Raw genomic sequence first — 18,646 nt, 5'->3', positions numbered from 1 at the left:
ATGGACACTTGTTCCTGATGTGACATGCAGTGACTAACGCATCCGCCCACAGCTCTTTGGTCACTCCAGACGCAATGAGTAGACATCTGATCGTATCCAGCAGTGTTTGATTCATTCGTTCCGCAACTCCATTCTCTTCAGGAGTACCAAGTATGGATAGTTGCCGTCGAATTCCGTGCTTTACCAAGTACTCGTTGAACTCTCTGCTGGTATACTCCCCTCTATTGTCACTGCGGAGTGTCTTGATCGTCCTGTTGTGCAGGTTCTCTGCCATGCGCCTGTACTCGTCAAACTTTTGGATGACTTCGGATCGCCTTGATCGGATATACTACTGTGTATCTCGAGTAATCGTCGGTGAAAAAGACAAAGTAACGCGATCCTCCCTGCGACGTCGGAGTGATCTCGGTACATCCGAGTGTACCAGTTCACCTTTTCTTGGGAGGCTTCGGCCTTTGTAAAGCTTCATCTTCTCATCTTTCCCAAGCAACAGGTTCCGCAGACGTCCCCTGTACACTCCTCTTCGTTTATTCCACTGAGCACTCGTACGGCTTCGATGCCAGAAGGACAGGACCGCGGACCTTTCGATTCCGTTTGAGATTCGCTGATTTGGTACAGTCGTCCTTCACCAGTTGCAATAAGGATTATCTCACAAGTGTCTTCAGTAACTTCCTTCAGTAGGAGCCCAAACTTCGAGTGCATCTCATGCAGCGTATCCCAAGCCTCCTTAGCTGTTGAATTGGTGCCAATGTCGACGACGAGAAATAGGAATGTAAGGGCTTTGCTATCATTCTTCTCTTCGTCGGTCATTTCTTCGGCGTATCCGGGATCGATGGCATCCCAGCATCCCTTCTGGACCAAAGCAACGAACCATTGATCATAAATGGTAGTTGTCCGAGGACAGCTTTGTAAGCTTAAACTCATCCGTCGCGGACATCTTCCTTGCGAACACCACTGCTTAACCTCGTCGTCTTGACTCGTCGTCTTTCGCAGCAACCGTGTCCCGTCCAAGCCTCTTGCTTCCCAACGGCTTCCTGCGTACGTCAGCGGAAACCAAAAGCGATGTTAGAAATGCGAGCTCAGGTCCCGTGATGCTGTCCGTGCCCCGATGCGCTGTCATAACCTGTTAGCAGTGCAACTATGGTGGGCTAGAAAGACTGGTGTGCTTACCGCCATATTCAATACATGGAATGCGCAATGCCCCTGTTTTGAAGCCAAGCTCCTGAGCCCCGGCGCTATGCGCTCGCTGCGAACCAAGCTGGTTCTCGTTGAACTAGTCCAACATGTGCCGTGTGTGACGGTGTACGTGTGCTTGACTATTTTTATAGTGAATATATTTGGACCAGCACTACGTTGGTTTGCCGCACTGACTGTTTACTAGCATCCGCAGTTCTTTGTAACTAAGAAACGTGACATTTGCTACCGTCACGTCTGCCTAGCCGACGATCCCTGCAAGCGAAAGATATCGGAATGTTGCGAAGCACGTGACCGCATGTCTTATCTTCGTTGGATGATGACAGACGGGTCGAAAAACAAAATAAAGAGCGGCTACTGCGTATTAACCGAAAATGCTTGAATGGAATTGATGTTATACAAAGGGTTCCTAGATCATCATGTTAAACTCATTTTATCCACTGATTGAGCGGCCTAAGAGCGCTGCTAGCGTGACATTATACAATAACAACGAATACACTGATGATGATAAATGGGGAAATTCGCCCCCTGGGTTTGTGGCCCACAACCGACAGCCTTAATGCCGTCATTATAGATTATAAAGATTCAAGCGTAATATACATGTGCCCTATGACTTGCGAAGTGCCCGCTTGGTGTGCTCCCCGCCATATTACTTGTGTCATACTACCCTCAATCGTTCTGAGACCTTTGTCCTACATTTTGCAATTGATCCGTTCACCGTATGTGCATCTGTTTGCATTTTCGTCGCTTGTAGGCGTCCTGGGGTGGCCCCGACTCTGTCGCGACTCATATCCCCATCTTTTTCTGTTACCTCATCACCGCCATCATCAGGTTATATTAAAAAGGGTGTAACATAGTTACAAATTAAACCTATTGACATTGAACACGGTTAAGGATATAATGTCATGATTGTTCAGTATATGGTCCCATGTTGAAGTGTAAATTAGGAAACCCCAGCCAGAGTTTGAGACTTCATAAATGAAAATGCACTACTTGATATTGCCTTTTGCTATGAGGTACACTAGAAGTCAAGATCTTCTGCTTCAATACGTGATCTGTTCCTGGTGCCTAACACCCTCCACTGGAAATGGGACTGCCAAGTACTTGGTTGACATTCAGATCACAAGATGGCTCTTGAGATGCACCATATAAAATGTAAGCATGATAGACCTAAAATCCAGATATTCCACGATATTCCTTGGGCAGATCCTTGTACAAATTTTAACTGGATCTGTAGCATCTCGAGAAATCTTAATACGGCCTTAAATTTTTTCAAGGCCACTGTACACATGTCCACGAGAAAGTTCGTGTCCAAGAAGCCTTACAGGGGGAGGGCGGTAATATGTTTATTAAGAAAAAAAAAAGAAGGAAAGGCTAGCCAGGCAAAGAGCCGGCTTGCTATTCCAAAAAAATGGGAAAAACGAAAAAGAGAAGGAAGGAAAGATAAAGGAAAAAACGGGGAAAACGAAGACAAGGTTTACACTCAAAGACCATAGCTGACACGCGAAGCTTAGCATATTAAGCGTCGCATAAACAAAATTAGACGGCGATGGAAACTAACCCTGGTTTCAGGTTTGACGAAGGCACTGAAGGAGGAAATGAGGAAATTAAGTGAGACTAAAAAGAAATATTATAGCTACGTCTTTGTTGCGTACTCCCAGCAAATTTGGCATAGAACTACTCGAGGAGTATCGAGCAAAAGAGGAACAAAATGACGCACAGCAGAGAACAGATTATATAGATGATGTGGGAAACTCCTAATAGATCTATCACCGTTGCCACACAACTTAAACTCCCGAATTATTATTAGTATGACATTACTTTAAAGCAGCACTTGTATCTCTATTTCTTATTATGCCACTGTGGGAGGTAAATATGAAGAAGTCTTCTGCGGGTAGATTGGCAAAGGAAAAAAGTGGATATGCTAGTCCAAAAAGTCTCGGGACTTATTACTTCAGGACGCGATATTGTGGTCTTCTGGGCAAGACAATATTCCGAATGATTTTCTTAGAAGGTACGCCGAATAAGCTGCGCAATTCCTCAAAATTATTTTCCAGATATCGCTGGACGAAGGGACTGTCCCGAACGAATGGAAATGCACTCGTATAAAACCGATACGTAAGGCAGGAGTCCAGACTTTGGTTTCGAATTTTCTCTTCTTTTCAGCTTTTGTGAATTGCTAAAGCACATCTTTTCCAAACAATTAACATCATGATCAAGTAACAGCATTCCTGGCAGCATATCTTTCGTGGGGGCTACTCCGCTGTCATGGCCCTGTTTGATTTCATCCACGACTTTGCATTTGCTTTATATAATAACCTACAAATATTGGTTTTGCATCTCCCCAAGGCATTTGACCGTTACGTACCCTATAGAAAGCTGATAAGCTTTCCCGATAGCTGATACCCTATAGAAAGCACATACCAAGATCACGGATTGGCTTCGGGACTGATTCCCTGTCTGATCGAACCCCATACACCTGGGGTATACGACAGGAGTCAGTCTTGAGACTTTTGCTGTTTCTTGTCTATATGCACGATATGTTAAGTAACATTGTAAAGCATGTTTATTCGCTGATGACTGCGTAACATATCGCGCGATATATTGCGAAAAACATAGGGATGTCTGAACGTGATGCCTCAATATGCCGATCGTTCTCTTTTTCTTTTTTTTTTCTGTGTGCTTCGCTTATGGCTGACCTTGCTCGCCTTATATTACGCACCTTTGCAAAGCAGTTTAGAACACACCGAGTGGTGTTACAAATTGCAAATCAATTTGAACACCGACAAAACTGTGTCTATGCTGTTATATGTAGAACAAGCTTTGCCAACATCGTAGTATACTTGCAAGGGAGCTTAGTACAAATATGTTGGGGTCGCCGTCCCGTCCGATTTTAGATGGAATTTTCACGTGCGCTTAATAGGCATCACAGTCAAGAGAAAGCCTCTCAGAACAACACTTCATTATGCTACTGCTTAGGTCAGACTACCGGTATATAGAACACTCGTGTTACCGATCGTCACGTTCGCGAAGGTAACTTGGGACCCCTTTGCTGCGTCTCTTTTGCGGGTTTCTTTCGAATTGTCGCCACTATACGAGTGTATTATGTGTATATATTATATAATTAATGTACGTTACCTACTCCTTCCCAGGTTCCTTCTGGGACCAGTATTCTGAAATAAATGTATAAATCGTTATATTTTCGTGTTGTACCCTTTGTCTTCCGGATTCCTTCCCTCTACTAACTGCTCATATGCAGACTGTAATCAGCAGTTCTATCGCTTCCGTTGGTTAGCTGCAGTTACCGTATATCTCATATCACAATCCCCCGTCACCGGACCTCGCAACCTGGAAGGTAAAGGTCGCTCAGATGAAGGGAACGATGAGTACATATCACGACTATCACTACCCAAAGGCAGAACCGGCTGCTCGAACGGAAGTCTTTATCGTTATCGAAGTACACGTGTCCCAGACCCGAGGGCTGATAGGGACGCGCCGACGAATGTCAGCACTGATATCTGGGTGTTTGCTCCTGTAGGTGACACTCAAGGGGCATTTTGCATGCAGAGCAAAGAAAAGGCATGCTCATGGGTTAACGGCAGGTGTGTAATCACGTGACGAGTAGCATTGAAATGAGCCGCGAAAGGCGATGAGATCGGATAGCGCAGAGATACGCTTCGCGCCATCTCTCGGCAGGAACATCGGCGGGTACATATGACAACCGCCGAACGGCTCACCAGTCCTAGCCCACCATACTGCAACGCAGGGCAACCCAGGTGTTCTGGAACGTAGACTGGAAGAGAAACAGACGTGGCTTCGGCCGCTTTTTCTTTTAACATTGCGCTTTCGCCCACTGGTGGCGGTACGTTACACACAGAGATACCAACCCCAATACGGAAAACGCTATACCCAGGAATAGAAAGATACGGACAAAAAGGAAACGAACAGATACCAACAGTCCCAAGTTCCACTCAAGCAGCAGCGATCTTCCTTCTCTCTTCAGTAACAGAAGCAATAACAGATGTATGTACAGGTGCACTGCAAATAGTATATTGCATCTGATGACCTCCGGGGAACAGGAACGTGCCCAAGATTGAAAGTGTGTGAAGTGTGCTTTAAGCATCAAAGGGCGTCCAGCACAAACGTTGTGGGATCCAATGAAGCAGATTGGATTGGATTGGATTGGACAGTGGATTGTGTAGACTACTGTGATTGGAAAACATACATGTCCTGAGGGGGGGGGGGGCATCTGCTCCTGCACAAATTGGCGAATGCTAACACTGCTCCTTACTTGATTGCGTGGGTCATCCTCTATGATCGTTTGTTCTGCTGCTGGTTCCTTAAAGGGACGGTCTCGTACCCCCTGCCCCTTTCATAAAGTGTATCATTCGATTGCCTTTGTGGAAAATTGAGTACTGCTAATTTACCAGACAAAACACGCCAGTTATTAAATAACCGAATTAAATTGATAAAGATTGCAGAGCATGCCGCGATCTGTGTTGGTAACAATAAAACGGCCACGTCGCCCTGCGGGTAAGTCCGTGATACGATACAGAAATCGACTGCTTTTGCGCGCGCTAGTGCATCGGCGTGAGCAGACGACTTTCAGAAGTTACTGGTCACCGCGGCAACTCTCGTGCATTTTCTTTGTTCTCACGTGAAAAACGCGCATTCTAAGTAGTGGCAAGCATGATGGTTCAGAACTATGTTAATCGTCAGAGAGAAGTTAAAAGCCGCAGAACAACCCCATCCACAATCACAAATCTGAAGTTGCTGGCCATCGGCGCGCGCGGTCGCATTACAGCTCCGACCAAAAATATATGCGTGCGCTTCTACTACTCCCCGTTGTTGCTTCGGAATGTGTCGCTGACGACGTACGTGGATTTAAAACCCGCATTAAATACTCCCGGGAAGAAAACACGTGACGTATCCGATTGTGCGCCACATTATGGGAGACCCCACAGTCAATGCTCGGGCTATATTCTCCGCTCGCGGAGGTATATGCAGAGTGTCCCCATTTCGAGAGCAAAGGGTTACTCAGACAAAGGTGCTTCTGCAAGTTACAATTACAACGACGACGACGCACCCGCAGGCCGACGTCATACGTGACGTATGCAGGAGAGAAGCGCAGCTTTCGTAGTCTGCTCTTACGGCATGTTTCGACAAATTCCTCGAAAACGACTTGGTTATTGACTGCTGTATGTGTACAGTAGTTGTGAAATTAGTTTTGGCTAAGTTTCGGAACCGTCCCGGCTGTACGAGACCGTCCCATTAACCTCAACTTACCCCTCGTCCCTATTGCGAGCCTTTGTGACCGACCCCCAACCAAAGACCATTTTATCGTGCAGATACGGAACCATATCGAAAAAAAAAAAAAAAGACGATGTGCACTTCAGGGGCAACATCAGCATTAAGCACAAGTCTACATAGTTGCATAGTTGAGTGGCGCTAAGCTCCCCATTTAGCATTTACAGCCGAACTTCGTTTTCTCCCAATGGCCTCGGCATGCATCATCCGTTAATGGCGTTTAGTTTGTATGACAACGACCGGTATTTTCAGCAAAACTAGGGGCAAACACGTCACCGAACCGGCAGTTCTTACCTATAACGGCGAAAACGCGCTTGTGCTCCAAGTTATGGTCCATTTACAGTCACACGGCATTCGTTGCCCATGTCTGACGGAAAGCGCAAACGAACCGCCGGAATGAAGAACCGGAGAGTCAAATTGAGAATTACATTACCACACTTTTTTCAAAAAATGCCTCATTCTGTTACCAGCTTACCTAACACGCTTCGCATTATAACCAAAATCTGCGGAAACTGCCGTGGTCAACGTGACCAGCTATAGCTACAACTAAGTGCTACAGCCAACACTGCGCAACTTCCAAGCATATGCATATGGAAGGATATCGGCCGCATATTGTGAAGTTGGGATAGGTCACATCGTTGTAGAACCCTTCTACTTGTGCCACTTGTGCCCACATGCTACACTAACTTTATTGGCATTACTTGCCTGGATATGTTTGTCATGTGCAGATCAAACGCTGCGTTCGCAACATGTACTGAGCCCGTTCGAGTTTGCACAAGATTCAAAGATTATTGTCGGCCTAGGTTTGATTCAGTGTGCAAGCCACGTAGCCACAACAAGAACAGAGATAATTACACATCGGCATTCAAGAACTCTCCCATGAGCAAGAATGACCCCATTAAAAGCACGACGGGATACGTTGGCAAGCTGCACAAGGAACAACCTTCTCAACAGTCGATGGATGGACCGGATTCGATGTCAGTGGATTACTCAGAACCCGGGGTAACTGAATACTCAGTTCATACAGCACCGCAAGGTCAGGTGTCGGGTCATTGGGGTTGCAGTACAGCAAAAACGCAGCAATGAAAGCAGGAGAGAGTCTGGGGAGTGTTATCGAACATTTGGGGGTGCTGTGCAACAGGTGTGCAACATCATTACATTATTTTTGTCATAACATGCTGCAGGTGCTTTCAGAGCCACCCTTCAAGACAGCTCTACCCATATCGACAACACCACAATTGCGGGGCTAGTACACTTTTCTTGCGTGTGTATGTGTTCGTGTATCATGCATCATGATTTATTCGGGGCTGTAATACATCAGCTTGGCGGCTTGGCGTAGCTGTGCTGTGAAGTCCTCATTGGCTTCCAGGACCTCACTGCTTCACTGAAGGCTCCAGCACTGCTTGTGGTCGACGCTGCTTAGAAGACATGACTGGTTTTGACGCATCAAAGACCCGCTGTAGTTTTCCTGCGATGTCCTTGTTCGCCCCTGTACCTCAGTGGACCGTGCAACTGACCTGACCTGACTGTGAAGATCTGCTGGCACCTTCGCCAGAGTTTTGCCTAGAAGGAAACCCATCGTACCTATTAGTTCGATGACAGTACAGCAAACCAAAGCATGACCATTACCATACACTATATTAAGGCCGCCTAAGTTGTTTGGCTCCTCTCGTGACCGAGCATCAATGGTGTCTCCGAAAACGTCCATACGAAACAATCATTTCACCAGGTTTCTCTCCCGAAAAGTGCACGCATATTACAACAAAGAACTGTACGCCCCCCTGTAGGCACCCAACACGAAGTCTCAAAAGTATCTTCGCCCATCAGTCCGGCTTGCATCACCAGCTAGTCTGCGTCAACGTCATTCTGTCTTACTAATGCACATGTAATATTGTAGTACATGCAAGCACTGCTTTCGGCACGCTTGTCTGAAACCTTTATTCAAAGGCACAGCAGCTCGTATTGGTTTGCAATTTTGCCCGTCCCAGAAGGAGCTACATCATAATTGTGTCTAAGGGTGGGCAGCGTGCCGTACGAGTACTAATGATCCCAGGTACTCGGTACTTTACGATACTACTTGGTACTTGGTAAGTACAATTCTGATGTACCTTGCTCATCACTGGCTGCGTTGCTCACTTGTTTACGTTCATGAGTCACAAGTGCTCACATTCTCGGTCTAACATTGACAGGGGCGGCACTACGCTGGGCAAGGATTGAATTTTGTGAGCTGACACGCTATACTTCACCACACTACCGTCAGCAATGGAGTAGAGAATCGCTACCGGGGCGCGTGAGCACCCTGCTCTAGAGTATACGAGTATGTTTTCAAATTGCGATAAAACAGGTCTGCGCGACGCTTGGTGTGAAACCTTCACTTTGGCTCAACCTAATACTATTAAAAGTAACTCGTTCAAGATATTTTGACTTCAAAATGGCATTACCAAAAAGCTTTATTAGCTCGCAGGAGCAACAGCTTTTCAAAATTACTATCCGCGTTTTTTTCTTCTTCTTTTTTTTCTAACACATCGTCCCCAATACTGAACAGGCGCTCTGCAGATGGGAATGAATGCTGTGCAGAAACGACAGAATTAGCTAAATTTTTTAATCGTTGCTTTAACCTCAGAGAATGATAAATATTTACGCACCCTCTCTCACTAAGTCTTTCGGCACGAGTCTTCTATCCTGCTTATAGGGCTCTTAGTGGTTTGCTGGCACACCCTTCAGGACAAGTAATCAGTGTTGTACCCGTTACCGAAATATGGTATCGTGATACCGATACTTCAAAGTAACGGAGTCTCGCTACAGTTACTAAAAAAAATAACGCCATACTTTGCACGATGCTTTTGTTGGAAAAACGAAGATGACACATACATAGAAATCTCGCCTACGTGAACCCCCATTTGTATAATAGCAAATTGGGAGAAGACAGTTCTGAAGCAAAAAGACGGCGTATTTATTACGTGGCTCGGACGCTTTGCTTGCGGACGCAGCTGGTTCCTAAAGTCGTCTTCTGCCTTCTAGCAGGCCGCGGTCTCTCCAGCAGGTGACAGAGGCCAATATGTCAATTACGGTAGTGTCACGTCCGAATATATCGAGTCTAATGACCAAGGAAACCTATACGAAGTCAACAATACCACATGATCCAGGATCGAAGAAAAAGAGTTAACATGTGTTTGGTATAATTCCCGTTACGGAGCACGTAGTCGTGTCCACAGACTTGTCGTTGAGCGCTAGGCGGATCAGTGACAATGAATAGTATAGTTAAGAAATATGGTCGGGTGGAGCACTGAAAAAGTATCGGCTACGGTGACCGCGTTACCATAAATTTATAACCGAAATACTTTTCCGATAGCGATTTAAAAAACGTATCGCAATCCGCACTCCGATGCCGAAAAAAAGTATCGATTACTGTAACGGCGTTATGTACAACACCGAGGACAACACATCGCCTCATGCATGCTCCCAAATCGGAGGCGCTGCACGCTACCGCTTCCTAAGGAGGACCTGCGTGTGGATATCCCGAATATCTCAGAAGCTGAAGTACATGTATACAGGGTGTCCCAGAAGACGTGTCATTGAATTATATTAAAAAAACTACGCCACCTAGAATCATGCGGTCAACGGTATTTGTTCTTATTGGGTTTTTGCCACCTTGTAAAGTTAATGTCATGTACCCCAAGTTTAATTATGCAAATATTTGCGAACTGAACTCAGAAATTTGCCAAGGGAAGGTCACTTTTTTACCCCACCAATATGAAGAGCTTGCCGAATTCACTCCAATTCATAATTCACAGCGATATTCACGAGCTATCCCGTCGGAAAAAATAGCTGAATATCATGCGTTTCGAGCACCGGACCATAACGCGCGATGTCTTTTTGAGCGCAATCACTCGCAGTCCGACGAAAGGAGGTTCCGAAGCCAGCCCACAGAGTGATAGTAGAAAATGTAAAAGTTCCTAAAATTGGCAGAGGGAAAGCATTATCCCAGCGAAAGTCAGACGTGATAAGCCATGCCTGCGTTATCTCTTTCTGCGATGCCGGGGTGGGCTGGGTTTCCAACCTCCTTTCGTCGGACTGTCAAAGATTGCGCTGAAAAATTCATCGTGCGCTATTCTGTTCTACCTCCGTAGAGCATGATGTTCGGCTATTTTTTCCGATGCGATAGCTCCTGAATATCCCTGTCAATTATCATTAATTTGAGTAAATTAGACACGCTCTTCACATTGGTGAGGTAAAAAGTGACATCTACAAGGCAAATTTCAGAGTTCAGTTCGCAAAAATTTACATAATTAAACTTACGTTACACGACATTCACATGAGGAGGTGGCAAAAACCCAGTAAGAACAAATGCCGTTGACCGCATGACTCTAGGTGGTGTAGTTTTTTGATTATAATTCAATGACACGTTTTCTGGGACACCCTGTATGTACAGCACAAAGCACATTGCCGAGACAAAGGGGAATCTTTCGCTCGACCTACGTGTCACGCGCAACGAACTATCTTCAAAGGGACTCGGAAAATGATTATTGAAATGAGTTCGATTACTAAGAACTTCCCTACCTTTGAACTACCCTAAGAACTACCTTTGAAATAATTTGCAAGATAGCAAGTTACACGCAAACGTATTTAAGGCACATAACTAAAATACTCTACTCAAGTCACTGTACAAGTCTGCGCTGATGTATTCAGCCACCATTTGTTCGTTGTGATTTTGGTTTCCACTGCTGCGCGCCGTAGTCTTTAGATCCAATGTTATGCACACCCAACGCAGTTTTGACGCTCTACTTCAAGGGCGATGTCAAGTTGGTGTCTACTTCGGCACAATGTTGCCTGTAATTTTCATATCACTCGCAGTTTGGCTTCCAAAAATAAATCGACTGTCTCTATCCTGCATAGACTGTCCTGTTGAAGTCTAGTTCATACACAGCGGCTGCATTGTCTAACTTGGGTCGGACTAGGGTTGCATGTAAAGCTCGTCATCGACTACAAATCGGCGGCTTGCGTGAATTCTACATGACATTTTGGCAAAGGGCCGTTGCAAAGATAATCCCGTATTAGATTGAATTCAGGGAATACTACAGGGAATACAGGGAATACGGACTTCAGGGAATACTTGTGCACTACTTTCATGTGTTACACGAGTTCCTTTTCCACAGAAATCATCGGACCGGAGCGCATCGGTATCAGATAATGCACATTTTGGTAGATCACTGGTATACAGGGTGTTTATTTTTATCCTTTACATATTTTTTATTAAAATGCTACGAGAGCAGCGCCGACGTCGTTTCTGCAAGTCAGTTATGCGGCCACTAGGACATCCCATCGAAGAGAGCATAGAACTACAAGATGAATTATTCATCAATTTACTCTCTAATTAGGTCATTTCGGACAAAGGTAACATTGGAGAATGGGAGACAATACTCGTTGAAATTCTTTTCTATCTTTTAATATCCAGAAAAGAGCGCGTGCCGTGTAAATATCCATTGCTGAATTTTAGTATGCGACTAAGCCTAAACTGAAAAAAAAAAGCGCTCCTGAAGAGCCCATCTTCACCGACGGAAGCTTATACAGGCCAAAAACCGGTTTATCTGGCCAGCAGATCGGCACCTACTCCAAATCACGTGACCCTCCGACGTAAATGAGCGTGGTGCCAACACCACCTATAGATAGAGAAAACCTGTTTACTCGCCGACTTAACGTCATAACTAAGCCAATCACGAGCGTGTTTTCAATGGCGGTAGCCAATCACGAACGTGCTTACAGCGGTCGTAGCCATGGAGACGAACAACTGTCGACTGCGAGTACAGTGATTGAACGTCTACGCATACTAAATGATCGAATTTTAACAGAAAGCGCTAACTGGTCCTCTATCTTTCTCAAAACTGATTTTCTGTAAAGCGTGTTGCGTCTACAGATTCGGGTCCACAGGTTCCAAGTCAGTTTTCACAATGTGCGAGCTGCTGAATTTGCAGGACGGCGACCGGCAGACTATATGTGTCCATAAGGATATAACCAGGCTTTCTGTATCTAGGTGGGGTTGGCTGTGTTCCCTGCGTTCCCGGTTGCCGCGATTTTGGTTCGGTTCAAATTTGGGGATGGATATTTTAACGCACGTGCGTGTTTCAGGATGTGATTCAGGATTAATTTGGAGGTGGAATGGCCTTCAACGAGGATAGTCGGATCCTGCTATCTCGCTCTTGCCCCAAATCCCCTAATTAGAAGGTTCGTTATTGAATTTTAGGTAATTAGTCATCTCACTTTATTTTATTACCTTCTTCGAGAGGATGTCCGCATGGCAGTATAACTCAATTGCAATAATGACTTCTGTGCTGCTCTCATAGCTATGAAAAATTATATAAAAGATAAAATAAACAGCCTGTATGTAATTAAAAATAGAGATCCTGCCACTGGTCCATGGGGGCTTCCGGAAACTATAGGGGATAGTTCGGTACATGAATTGTTTATGTGGACGAACTGATAGTGACTATGCAAGAAGGACACGGACGTTCGAGCCCAGATTTATAGTACTTGAATTCCGTAGTAAGTGTGCGATATCATTTTCTTTTCTTCTTTTTTTTTTTTTTTAGATCGAAGAATACACAGTGGGTTTTGAGAGCCCCGGTCAACAGAGTAATGCACGTCGTGTACGGACGAGGCTAGTTATGTTTCACGTCATAATCACTTCCTGAAACCATGATCATGACAACCAAAAAAGGAAACCTAAAAACAGTGCAACATAGGAGTACGTTCTTGACTTTAGCAAGGGTCAGGGGCGAAGGAAACTCCGCGAAAGTCAAAATTCGCGAATAACACGAAGGAAATTTTAAAGGTACTGTAAAGCAGTAGACAAGCATGATATGCCGGTGATGTGACTAGAGGCTTTGTTGCTTCTAAATACCATATGCGGAACCATATACGACCGACAACGCGGCGAAGATGCGGCGTAGTAGAGCCGTGCGACGCCTGGTGTCAAACAACCCCCTGTACAGCGGGCAACACTGAAAATTGATATTACACACTACACACTATTACATCGGAACTTCGTTATTTTAGTAACCATATTAGTTTTCCTGTTTACCTATGCATTCTGAAACCCCTGTTAACAGTGTTTTTTGCGAAGTAACCCAGCGCTGGCCGCTGTTCGATGGAGGCTCTGCTGCGCCTGCGCGCTCCTTCTGTTCGCGGCCTCTTTCGAACGAACAAACTCGATGAACCTCTGTCCAAGTCCCGACGCTGTCTAGCTTCTTGAACGTCTGACACATTTTTTTTTCAACGGCTCAACATTTCATTTCAGTTCGCTTATCCGTTTATCCTCAGATGTGGATCGTTGTGTGGATTGCAAGGGCGGATTTTATGGTGGATTGTTATGTCGGGCCCAGTGTTATACGCATGCAATGTGGTTGCCAATGTGTCAGGAGTACGGATTCATTTCGAATACCTAGTACAGTGTTGCCCGTAATCTTTATTTGTAATTTTCTAATTAATTGCTCCGTCGATTGGAATGAAACTTGCGTAGTTGCGCAGTTTTTGTCCTGGTGGCTTGGTCTATCGAACAGCCACAGTAAATGACATTTGATCGCTGCTGCTTTACAGTACCTTTAAAAGCACCTATTGGAGAGCGAAATTTACTCACGACACTTTAGGGGGCCCCTTGATACGCTACGATGACATCTATCCGACACGTATGAACGCCACTATAAAACCGAAACGGAAAAAAAATTTAGGGGGGTAACGGTGCTTGCCCGCACTCGAAATCGAGTCTGTGAGTGCTGTTTTCGCCTTCTTTAATTTGCCTGGCCCTGAACTTGCGGTCAACTGAACGGAAACTGGGCCTAATATGCTCGAGAATTGTACATAGGACGCTGGTAGGCGAAATGGCGCGATAATTCGAATACAATACCTGACACCCGAGTTGTGAACGGGAATCCCCCAATACAATGAATGTGCGGAGTAACCATGATCTCTGCTCATCATATGAATCACAACCTGCAAACAATAACACTCCTGAGACCGCAATGTTGCCCAATTCTAATGCACGGAAGCCCACGTTTTCGTCGCTCTGTTTGTTTTACGCCAAGTAGGGCCTCGACGATTTTTCCGTAGCTGTCGAACGCATAAACGCGCCGTCGAGCGCCACCGAGTTACGTGTGCAAATGCTCTACCCTGAATATACAAGGCTGAATTTTTACAGTCAAACTATGACAGTGTGGGTTATGCCAACGCCACCTACACTCTTAAAAAAGAACTTCACCATACAGCACGCTCCTAGCCAACCATCATCCCGAATGACGACATTCTCGCCCCTAATTTGTTGAAAACGGCAGGCGGAGCCTATTTTGTTCCATTATCCACGGCACAGAATAGGCTCCGCCTCTCGTTTCAACAAATCAGGGGCGAGAATGTTGTTATTCGGGGTGATGGTTGGCTAGGGGCGCGCTATGTGGAGAAGTTAATTTTTAAGAGTGTAGATACAGAAGGCCTGCTTATTGCCTCCTCCCCCTCCTTCACTACGTCAGAATTAGTCTGCTACTGCGATTTGATGTTCTGCGAATTCAAGAACTCACGAACGATTGCAGCTAACTTGGAACCTGTAGACCTGAATCTGTAGACAAAAAAGTGCAACACGCTTTCCAGAAAATCAGCCCTGATAAAGATATGGTTACCGTTTTGCGCTCCATTTTAAAGATTGAAAGTACGCGGGGACTTTATATCACTACTCGCAGACGACGGTGGTGACTCCATGCCTACGACTGCTGAAAGCACGTTCGTAATTGGCCTCAGCCGTTGAAAACACGATCTTGATTGGCTGACTCTTAGTTGTTACGTCACGTCGACGAGCGAGCAGGCGGTGGCATCTAGGTGGTGTTGGGTGTGCGGTCGCGCGGACACCCTGTCGAAAAGCGTATGTACAGTGTTGGACAAAAGTTTACGGAACACGCTCCGGAGCATTTTTTCCTCAGTGACACGCTAGCAGCAAATGGGACCGTACGAACTAGGTAATCCACTCACGTGCCAGTCATATGTGTCTGCAAGCCCATATACGGTACCATTCGCTGCTAGCGTGTCACTGAAGAGGGAATGCGCCGGAGCGTGTTCCATAAACTTGTCCAGCACTGTACCTAGTGGACGACGAATCCATTAACTAAGCTACGAATTCGATGGTTGCGGCAAGGTCAGAGATAAAAGGTCTGACTGTTCTGAGGCCCTCATCACACTACATTAATTAATAACCTAGAAAGCATTTAAAACCGCGCAGCCCCTTTTATGCTATAGGCCACCTTGTCCTCAAATCCATCATTACGTCGTCAAATTAGTAGGCTTTGTCTTTTCCATTCTATATACTTTCTTAATCCTACTTTAAAGGAACACCTGATAGCAGCACCATCATACATATCATCCCGTGTTCATTATTAATTCCAGGTCGCCATCCCACACTGGCGGTGAAATGCATTTTTCAATTATTTCCTGCCAAGCAAGTGTGGACTGGAACCTCCTGCAGTTTTTGATTCTATTTTGCATCAATTGTCCTGTGAATTTTCGTTCTGCAATTGTAAATAACCACTCCCCTCTGTAGTGTCCAGCACTGAGTGTATAAATAAATACATAAGTAAACAGAATTGGAGCTAGCCGTTATTTAAATCCAATGTCCTTTTTAAGCATCCCGAAACTATAGCACTTATACTGTTACATATAGATCGCCAAACCTTGGTATGCAAATGATGTGAAACCAGAACTACGCTCTTCTCGATCACAAAAAGAGGGAAAGGGCATTCGCGTTGGAGGGCCACGCGTTCTGTAGCGATCGAGCTGATTGAAATAGACGCCGCTTTCCGGCCCAGATAAGCCAAAAGTCATGGATTCGACTGATCTGAATGTTAAAATTTGGCAATTTATATCCCAGAGTACGTGCTCCTTTCAGGATTCGTATTTTTATTATTATAATTTATATTTATTTCAGGATTCGAATGGAGTCAAATTACAATTGCTTTTAATTTTGCTGGGTCGCATTATCTGGATAACGCCTGATTAAAATGTTAATAAGTTAACGAATTGACAGAATGGCGTAAATGCAGGCTAGCTGGTGGATAAATTTCATGATAGGCAAGCCCGAGCGATGGGCAGGACACGTAAACAAACACGAACATGAAGGCTCAAAACACACGAAGGCTTTTGAGCCTTCCTGTTTGTGTTTGTTTACGTGTCCTGCCCATCGCTCAGGCTTGCCTATCATGGAAGTTAACGAATCTTAGGTAATTATTCGTTCAGTAGGTACATGTACTTTCCCCTGGCGGAATGACCGGCAAGCAAAAATGCTATCAGTGCCGCATGCTCTCACTGCTTTCTACAAAACCATCCGTAAACGATAAATCATCCGGTACACAGCTGAATTAGCACTAAATGAAAGTTCATCCGGGAGATGAAGGAGAACAGAGGTGACCCACAATTTGGTTTCTTTTACTCTTTTCCTGTAAGGAAGGAAGGTTCCTCCTTTTTTTTTTTTTTTTTGCAATGAATAGAAGGACTCTTTCGATATAACTTCGAGCACAGGTGACCTGCAGAGCGCCGTGCGCTTGCACACCTCTAAAAAATCCTCTTCTTCTTAGAAAGTATGTATCAGAGAAGGAGGCAAGCGTCCTCGTGGCGTAGACCGGCGCGGCTCAACCTAATGCACGCACCCCGAAAGTCGCTGGAGAGGCGTGTTAGCTTAGCTCAATTGGTAGAGCCCTGGACCGGTAATCTAGAAGATGTGGGTTCGATCCCTACAGCTGGCTAACCTTTTCAGTGACTTTCATCTTTCGTCTCAGCGCGTGAGCTGAGACGAAAGCAACGAAGAAGATACGGGCAAACTTTTCGACGTCAAGGAAGGATCGGCCATCCGCGGTTATACTTCCTCGGAGCGCTTTCGTAAATGTGACTGAGCGGGTTGACGATAGACCGCACAGCGACAATATTTTGCATGGTGTCTCCTGAATAACAGCTTTTCGAGTCACGTTAAATGTCGTCTCATTGCTCCTTTAGGACGTACGTGTCGGCAAATGGAAGTAGAACCGATTCTGGGCATTTATACTGCAGTTGCTCAAGAGGAATAAGTCACTTACCTGCATCGAAAAAAGATCCAGCGCTGTAACACCCAGCTCCATCTGTCGGATTCCTAAATCCTGGGACTTCATAAGGCGTTGTCTCATCCTTCCAGGTTGACGTGGCATACTTCCGCGCTGTCAAAAATTTAAAATTTAAATGCGTTGCAAGTTTCCATGGACCATTAATCGAGTTAGTTCCTGCAGACTTTCATCATTAACGGTCATCGGGTCCCTCTTGCTCAGCATCGCCATCGATATATCAAATTGTTCTAGTACATTATATCAGCAGAGCAAACCTATTTCGCGTGTCTGTATAACTATATGGTCACTTTCAAAAATTGAAATGCTCTACACGTTATTCAAACCGCATTCACACAGACTACAATAGAAAGCGTTGTCATGAAGGAGGTCAAATCACACGGCTGCTGATTCCATTTCCAAAGAGAGAACAGACGTTGAGCTTTCAGTTCACTATACTTCACAGTATTATCGGGTTATTATCGAATCATTATCTAAACGGTACTCTTCGAGCACAGTTACCCAAATTCCATGAGTCTCCGTCTTGAGTTCACCAACTTCGGTAGTATACGATTGTGAAAGCAAAAAAAGAATTTGAAAAGCGGTTTCAAGCTTAAGCGATTTGTAGCGTAGTGCTTACCTCCAGCAAAATCATGTCCCAGGACAACCCCTCTGCAACGTCAGAACGACTCCCATATATTCTTCGATTCGCTTGGTAGCTGTTCAAACATCGTCCGGTGCCGTTCCGTGCGGCTCGCACTGCCCTTCACGAGCGTGGCCATTGCTGTTCTTCTTCTTCTTCTTCCCAGGAAGATGGCCGCGATCCGCAAGAGAGATTGACCAGGGCGAATTCATTATGACATGAGTGTGATAGTGACACTAAGGGCTACACTCTTAAAAATGAACTTCACCGCATAGCACGCTCCTAGCCAACCATAATCTCAAATGATATCGTTGTCTGCCCTGGTTCGTTGAAAACGGGAGGCGTACGCCTTTTTTGTGACACTTATGCGGTTCATAATTGTCACAAAAAAGGCGTACGCCTCCCG

At 45.3% G+C, this 18,646-nt stretch overlaps 1 long non-coding RNA gene across 1 annotated transcript; it reads right to left on the bottom strand.

Moving 5' to 3' along the window:
* Window positions 1-7,779: 7,779 nt before the first annotated feature.
* LOC135369292 (uncharacterized) lies at window positions 7,780-18,398 on the bottom strand. Its single transcript, XR_010415056.1, has 3 exons — window positions 18,238-18,398; window positions 17,598-17,714; window positions 7,780-8,061 (listed from the first exon to the last, which is right to left on the bottom strand). It is a non-coding gene; the product is annotated as an uncharacterized LOC135369292 (long non-coding RNA).
* Between the last annotated feature and the right edge of the window lie 248 nt (window positions 18,399-18,646).

The sequence above is a fragment of the Ornithodoros turicata genome, chromosome 1, assembly GCF_037126465.1.
Source record: "Ornithodoros turicata isolate Travis chromosome 1, ASM3712646v1, whole genome shotgun sequence".
In the NCBI taxonomy this organism is placed as follows: Eukaryota; Metazoa; Arthropoda; class Arachnida; order Ixodida; family Argasidae; genus Ornithodoros; species Ornithodoros turicata.
The sequence above is the reverse complement of the archived record's forward strand: the minus strand, read 5'-3'. Positions and strand labels throughout refer to the sequence as shown.